The sequence below is a fragment of the Ischnura elegans genome, chromosome 2, assembly GCF_921293095.1.
Source record: "Ischnura elegans chromosome 2, ioIscEleg1.1, whole genome shotgun sequence".
Taxonomy (NCBI): Eukaryota; Metazoa; Arthropoda; class Insecta; order Odonata; family Coenagrionidae; genus Ischnura; species Ischnura elegans.
Window position 1 is genome coordinate 142,428,978 of NC_060247.1, and position 7,200 is coordinate 142,436,177.

Genomic DNA, 7,200 nt, shown 5'->3' on the forward strand with positions numbered 1-7,200 from the left:
CCTTGTAATGTTTACTTTGATTAATGTTAATTATTGTTTTGTTGGGGTTGGAATGCTGTCCGCTTTGTAAATAGTTTCTTCTATTATAATTCTTGACGTGCCTTATATTGTGTACAAACATTGCAACTCAATCGCTGGGCAAATAAATATATTATTATTATTATTTTGTTTAGTGAATGAATATAGAACAAAATTCCCTAAAGGAATATGACCCGGAATGGTGAAGCATTCAGAATTTAAGAACCTGTTCTTTTGGATGGATGGGTTATTTTTTCACGGAAGTGATTAATTTAAGGTTAGATTACATAATTTTGAGTTTTAAATTAAGAAGGATGCTTCATTCTTCACTTATGATCATCAATTTGGAGGTCCAGATCTGGTGTCAGCTGCATGTTGTAAAATTGTTTTCTGTAGTAATGGGAAAAGCCAACCAATGGGAAGAGGGAAGGATTCGCAGAAGACGCAGCTCGCCAGGCGAGAGAGAAATCTCTCCCATTATAGTGCTCCGCCTCCTTTTGTCCCAACTCTTCTCTCTCCTTCGCACACAGTCAGAGAAGATTTTCGTCTTCCTTCGGACTGTGGCGACGATTGTCTTCCCTCTCCCCCGTCAAACAGATCTTGGAGGGGAAAGAGGGCAGAGTGCCTGTGTCCAAGGTCGGCTTGCCCGTGCGGGAGCTCGTCACTGCCCTCTCTCGACACCAATTCACAACGACACACGCGTGCCTCTTTTTCCCCATGGCCCTCTCTCCTCCCCCTCCTCCTCTCCTCTCTGGTATCGTGCTCCTGTTCTCTCATTATGTTTTCTGTGCTTCTTTTGAAATATTATGGAAAGTAATTAAATCTTATTTTGTAGTTTCTAATAAAAGGAGAATAGTGAAATGAAAAGTGATTATAATTTCAAATACTAAAGTATCTAGTGAAATACACCGAGAACAGAGCAATCGCTACTTGTATAAAATCATTTTATTACTTTTAATGCATCATGTTTCAAGGATTATGAGTTTTTTTATGAAAATTGTGGATGTTTTAACTTTGCTAAACTTTTAAAATACTCATATTGTTCCCGTAAATGGTGATAAAATAATGAAAATCTGATGACGAGCTGCTCTATTGCCATTGCACCATTTGGCTCCAGTTCACGACGAGCTAGACTTGTCATTTCAGCGCAAGGGGTCTCCACCACTCTTGCTCTTAATGGCGTTGCGTCTTGCCCTCTGCTCCTTCTTAAGAAGCAGTTCCTCACCATCCAGTTGTTTAGGGTTTTGGCATTGGTCATGAGACTCACACAGAGTGAGTTTAACGAATGTATTGAGAAAAACATGGGTACACATCACAATCAACGCCAACTGAACAAAGGCATGAACACATAAAATCACAGTGTGTGTACCGAAGGTTGCGCATGCTGTGCATGCACTCAATTGACAATCGACACAAGGGAACAATGGATACTCAATCTTAGCAGACAGCAAACAGTGACAAATAGAACTATAGAGCACATCAGTTTAACATATCCCAGAGGCTGCTTCTACTTGACTCCGAGAGAGAGGCTGTTCTGCACAACTGTTCTGGTATTCTTTGTCCACATTTCTCTATCTCTCCTTGCTTTGTGGCTAATGTTTTTCCTTATTTTCTTATTTTTATTAGTTAAGTTGCTCTATTTTGGTTTTTGAATTCCCCTACTTAATTCTTCAATTAGCTCAGACGTCAACCTTGATCCATGGAGTTATCTTGACACTTTGTCTTATTCTCAATCGCTTCTTGAGATGATAGTTGAGCCTCCTTCATTTTTTCTACTTGCCATACATTCTTCAGTGTTCTCTTCAATTTCTTGAATTACTGGTGGCAATTTATCGTTAATAAATTATGGTCACTGTTGATATCTGCCCTGGGGTAGCTTTTGCTGGTTGGTTTCTAAATCCTTGCTTCTCCAACATGTAGTCTATTTGAAGTATTCTCACGTCTCATGGCATGTTCCAGGTGTATCGTATTCGGTTATGATTTTTAAATAAAGTCTAAGCCTCTAGCATGTACTTCGTACAGAATTAGCATATTCTTTCTCCACTTCTATTTTTTTCCTAATATGTACGCATATTCTCTGGTAATTCGTCCGTCCTAACCTTCTCCAATGACAGCATTCCAACCACTTAAAATAATAATGCATGCGTACTCTGTTCCCCTCTTACCTGTTTGATTACTTCCGCCATATCCGTGTACACATCTTTTACCTCTTCATATTCATAATCCATTATTGGTATTTAAACCTCTGCGTTATCTACAGTCTTGATTTCAACAATGATTGTCCTTTGATTACTCTGCCTTTGATGCTTTGCAATCTCCTTCTGCCACTCTTTTTTCCATTTCCCATACTTATACTGCTTTGCTATTGAATGAACTTTTTGACCCAAGAAAAGTAAGAAAGAATCCGCAGGAATCACCAAAAAACGCTCAAAAAAATCCCACGCTAAAATCCCACCTATTACAGTCACAAAAAGTCGGAGTTGGGTAATTTGAGTAGTGATAATTATTGGCTAATATTAGTAGGCCTATTCCATAATTAGGAGTTATTTTTTGGTCATTCAATGAACTTTTTGACTGGAGAAAAGTATGAAAGAATCATCATGAATCACAAAAAACCAAGATTATTACAATCCAACCTATTACTGTACCAAAAAGTCGGAGTTGGACGATTAGGACTAATTATGTACCATTGCCACATATGTACTACATTTTTAGGGGTGATAATTGTTGGCTAATGTTCAAATGAACTTTTTCAAACAGTAACTTTGTCGTTGATGTTCAAATTTTCTCAATTTGTGCTAGTTGTGATGATTTATTTCATGATAATTGGGATCTAATTTGTAAAACAATGACATCTGTTTATCTGTATCTTAGGGATATGTAATTGAAATTGACTTTTCAACTATGGTAAACATATTTTTGTTTTTTTTTTCTCATTTTCATGGAAGCTTTTTGACTGCTTATCCAGCTTATATTCCAATATTTGGCATGAAGAAAGGGGAATCTTTCAACAAAAACCAGCGTCTTTTGACTCACGGAGAAAATGTTCATATTATCCTGACTTATATAATAGAGCATACATTAGATGATCCATTTCTATTTGAATCTATGATTATTAGAGTTGGAAAACATCATGTAACTTTACCAGTTGAGCCAGTCCATATGAAGGTGGGTGCTAGATTTTTTGTTCTACCGCTGAAAGCTCAGATAATAAATATTATTCTGCCCAACTTTAAATTTTTAACTCTGTTTTATAGTATGTATTTAATTAGTTAAAATATTTAATATGCATTATGAATCAAGATTAAAAGCATGTTATATTCATGCAAAAAATTACTCTTGTGTCAGTGTACTTCAATTCACAAGAACTACGATTTTCCATAAATTGATAATTTTGCATCTTCTGTTTTCCAAGCAAAGTGATACTCCTTCTGAAAAAGACCTTTTTGGATCGCAAATTTCTTTTCTTTACTTTCATATTCTGGTGTTGTTTTCACTTATGAGGTTATGATTTTCTGGTTATTCACAAAGAATGTAAACAAGTCGCAGTTAGGGGAGAGTTGTGATCCCCTCACACCTCTCAGCGTTTACAGATTTAAGTGGGTAGACAATGTATGAACGTTTATGTTTGCTCTAGGTTTCCCCATAAGAGCAGATACAAAATACAGCAACATTTCCATAAACAGCACAAATAAAAAAGTAATTTATAGCAAACAAATATAATTGACACCATAAAAATAAATTCAACTGGTACATTACTATTTACAAAAAATGCATCAAAAGCAAAAAATAACCTCAGGTAAACTATGAGAACAAACCGAATTGAACAAGAGGAATAGTAAAGTCAGAAAAAAACTTCAGATTACTTATGATTGCACGCCATAAAAATAAATGTAATTTACTTACGTAAAGATATAAAATAAACTCGACAAATGTAAGTGACACCATAAAAATAAATATAAATTACTGACGTAAGTTCTTCTCTGAGGTAATAAATAAAAAGCTTTTCTTTGAAAATGGATTAAAAGAGGATTCTTTGATAAATGATGGCAGGGAATTCCAGAGATTCCAGCTAGAGAATTGAGATGAGATGAGTGTTTGTCTGTGGTACCGGATACAGGAGGTGGCAAGGGTCAGTTCCAGTAAGTGGTTCTAGAATCAGGTGCTTTTTTAAACATGGACAAAGGATGTGCTGGATATATTCAGTCTTAAAGAGAGTGAAAAGAAATGACACTTGTAAATATTTCCTACGGGAAGAGGTTCTAAGCCTTGACAAACTGTGAAGATGCTGGGAGATATGATCATCTTTACGAAGCTTAAGGAGAAATCCTGTGCAGGAATTCAAGAGTCGCTGAAGTGTATTCTCCAATTCCAATGAAAGGTCATTATAGACCAAGGCACAGTAAACAAAAGAGGGGAAAACAAGCATTGAAATTAGCATTGAAATACGAGCAGGAATAGGGAGAGAAGAAAGAATTGCTCAATTACTTATCAGTGCTTATTTTAAAGGTCAATTCTAGCCCTCTAAAAACTTTTCTGTAATTATACCTGTACAATCAATCCTTTTTCAATGAATTGACTAATGGCTCTATTACTGAGAAAAATTTGTGTCCAAACAATTTTTTCTCTTTTCGAGCATTTTCAAAATTTGTAGACTGGACTCTAAAGCTTCTGAATTAGCGAGTGAAATTTTCTGAGGGAAAAGAAGAACTGTGCAATAGAATGGAATAAACTAATGGTAATTGTTTTATTTGCAGAACTTTGCCAGTGTCCTAATGAACAACCTTCGCAATGCTCTTGGGAAGACAATGATTCCTGAGATTGAACAAGCCTGGATGATATTTTTTGATAAAGTTACAGAAATTATGAGAGTGACTTTATTATCTGAGAGGGGACTTCCTGTACATGAAGACAAATTTAAAATCAAATATAGATGACTTTATCATGGCAGTGTTGATCATCCATTTGTGATGGTGTTGATTGCTGAGAAATAATCAATAAATGCTCACAAAATGACTTGTGCAACTGCTTTCACGTTTTAGGGGAATTGACTTATGTATTTTAATGCATAATTATTCATGTAAACTAAATTATTTTCTGAGTAAAGGGTCTCAAGGTAGCAAATTTATTATAGCCTAGGCCTTCATTGTTTAATGCTACCGACGTTCATTAGCTCTATCTCATTACTATTCCAAGGTCAATTGGCTTGTTTAGTCTCGCGCATGACGCATCCACATAATATCGCGCACTGTTGTGATTAACCACCAGAATTTATCGTGAAATTTATCACAGCCCCTCTCTTCGATTCCCATGTATCAATCCGGAAATATTTAGATTAAAGTTGCTTTCTCACCTGAAGAATTAGATATTGTGAATTAAAAAGTGCTGAAAGAAATTTATTGTGGCCACGGAAATACAGCACACAGAACGCGTCAATGCCGAGAAGTAATTCCGGTGACTCACCGCAACACATTAGACAGCGTTATTGGATTACTGGTTGCTGGAAAACCGTGAGTGTGGGTCTAAAGTAACAATTCTGTTGACTCAAACATGGCCGCTGGCTGGGAACGGGCCGCCATTTACGGCACGGCCCACAGTGCGGCAGTTGTCTCGTCTGAAAGCGGCCTAAATTCCACAGCGTCATGCCGTGAATGGCAGCCTGCGAAAAGTCGTTTTGTCAGAAAGCGGCCTCAATGTAACACTGCTTGTATTTCACGCCGAAGACAGCACACCGCCGGGCCGGATTGAAATGGGCGCCGAGGGGGCACTGTGGTGACCACGGCCGTGCCGTCAACTGTGCGATTCGATTCGCTTAAAGACACCCATAGACAATCATGATTATTTGATAGCAGAAAGCACTAGCAGTTGGCGGAAGGGAAGGAACGGACAGACAGGATAGGAGGAGAGGGGGTTCTCCTTATTAGCGGACGGATCGGCGGATATTCGGCTCTCCACTGAGCTTCAATGCAAGCAAAAATCATTTCGACATTGGCCAAGTATAATATCTAATTCTTCAGGTGAGGAAGCGCCTCATTCTAGACGTTTCAGGATCGATAAATGGGAAATAATTTTTCAAGTTTCTTTGAATCCGATTATTTTTAGTTATGTGTGCTTCTTTCACTGCCTTTCCTTACCGATTGACAACAGCTGTAATTGAAACTAAGCGATTTTGTTGTACCTAGCTGCTGTCCTTCCTTCCCTCAACACCTGGGTGAGGGATATCATAAGGGAACCCAAGATATGAAACATTTCGGCCAATTTGTAAGGTATACAATACTATGGTTATACCGTAGCTACCCAGCACTCAGTTTGAAAACACCATCGTGAGTGGTTGTGTTTTTGCGGTGGGACTTTTTTTATTGTGGTTCCAGCTTTAAATATCGAACGAAGGAAAGGAACTTTAAAATGCCAAAAGCTAGAGATACTGCTCATACCAGGGCAAGTGTATTCAGCTCATAAGGATTTTATGTGAAAGACAGAGTATTACTGTGCAAAGTTTGCGATGAAAGATTTTAATTTGAAAGATGTGACACTTTGTTAAACCTCATCAGTAGCAATACACATAAACGTGTGAAAGAAGGGGACCCGCAAAACGACAGCTATCATTTGAACAGACAGTCCTTCAGTCAAAGAAAGCAAAGGAGGAGCTTGTTGTTGCTACTACAGAAGCATGTTTAAAGGCTTTATGTAGTGTAGAGAAACTTGACAGTCCAAAAATTCTGGAATGGCTTTCAAAGTATACACATGTAAGGTAGTGGGAATTTGCTGTTTGCCGATCGTACTCGCCAAGACTACATAGGTATTTTAACTATTCATAAGCCTTGGACCAATACAACTTGAACCATTTCCTTCATTTAGTTTTATCATAAATTTTTTACAATCGAAATTGTGTTAAATGTTATGTAAAATGCATAATAAAAGTATAAGTATTCATGAAATGTGTACCATAAAATAATAAAATGTTCAATTCATTATCAGGACACCAGTGAAGTATGTTTTCATTTGCTAATTTGAAAAGGTCATCACAAAAGGTCACTTACAAAAATGTCATTTTTGATGGGGCAGAAATTAAGGTATTGGTATCATTAGCATTTAATATGACCGTGGAATTCTAAATGCATTTTTCAGTGGGTTGAGGTTGATGTGGCTACTGATGACTCAATATACGTAATATGCTTTAGC

The 7,200-nt window shown here is 37.1% G+C and overlaps 1 long non-coding RNA gene across 1 annotated transcript; it reads left to right on the forward strand.

Moving 5' to 3' along the window:
- The first annotated feature begins 1,195 nt into the window (after positions 1 to 1,195).
- Positions 1,196 to 5,034, forward strand: LOC124154730. The gene is made up of 3 exons (XR_006863997.1): positions 1,196 to 1,568; positions 2,967 to 3,186; positions 4,776 to 5,034. It is a non-coding gene; the product is annotated as an uncharacterized LOC124154730 (long non-coding RNA).
- The last annotated feature ends 2,166 nt before the right edge of the window (positions 5,035 to 7,200 follow it).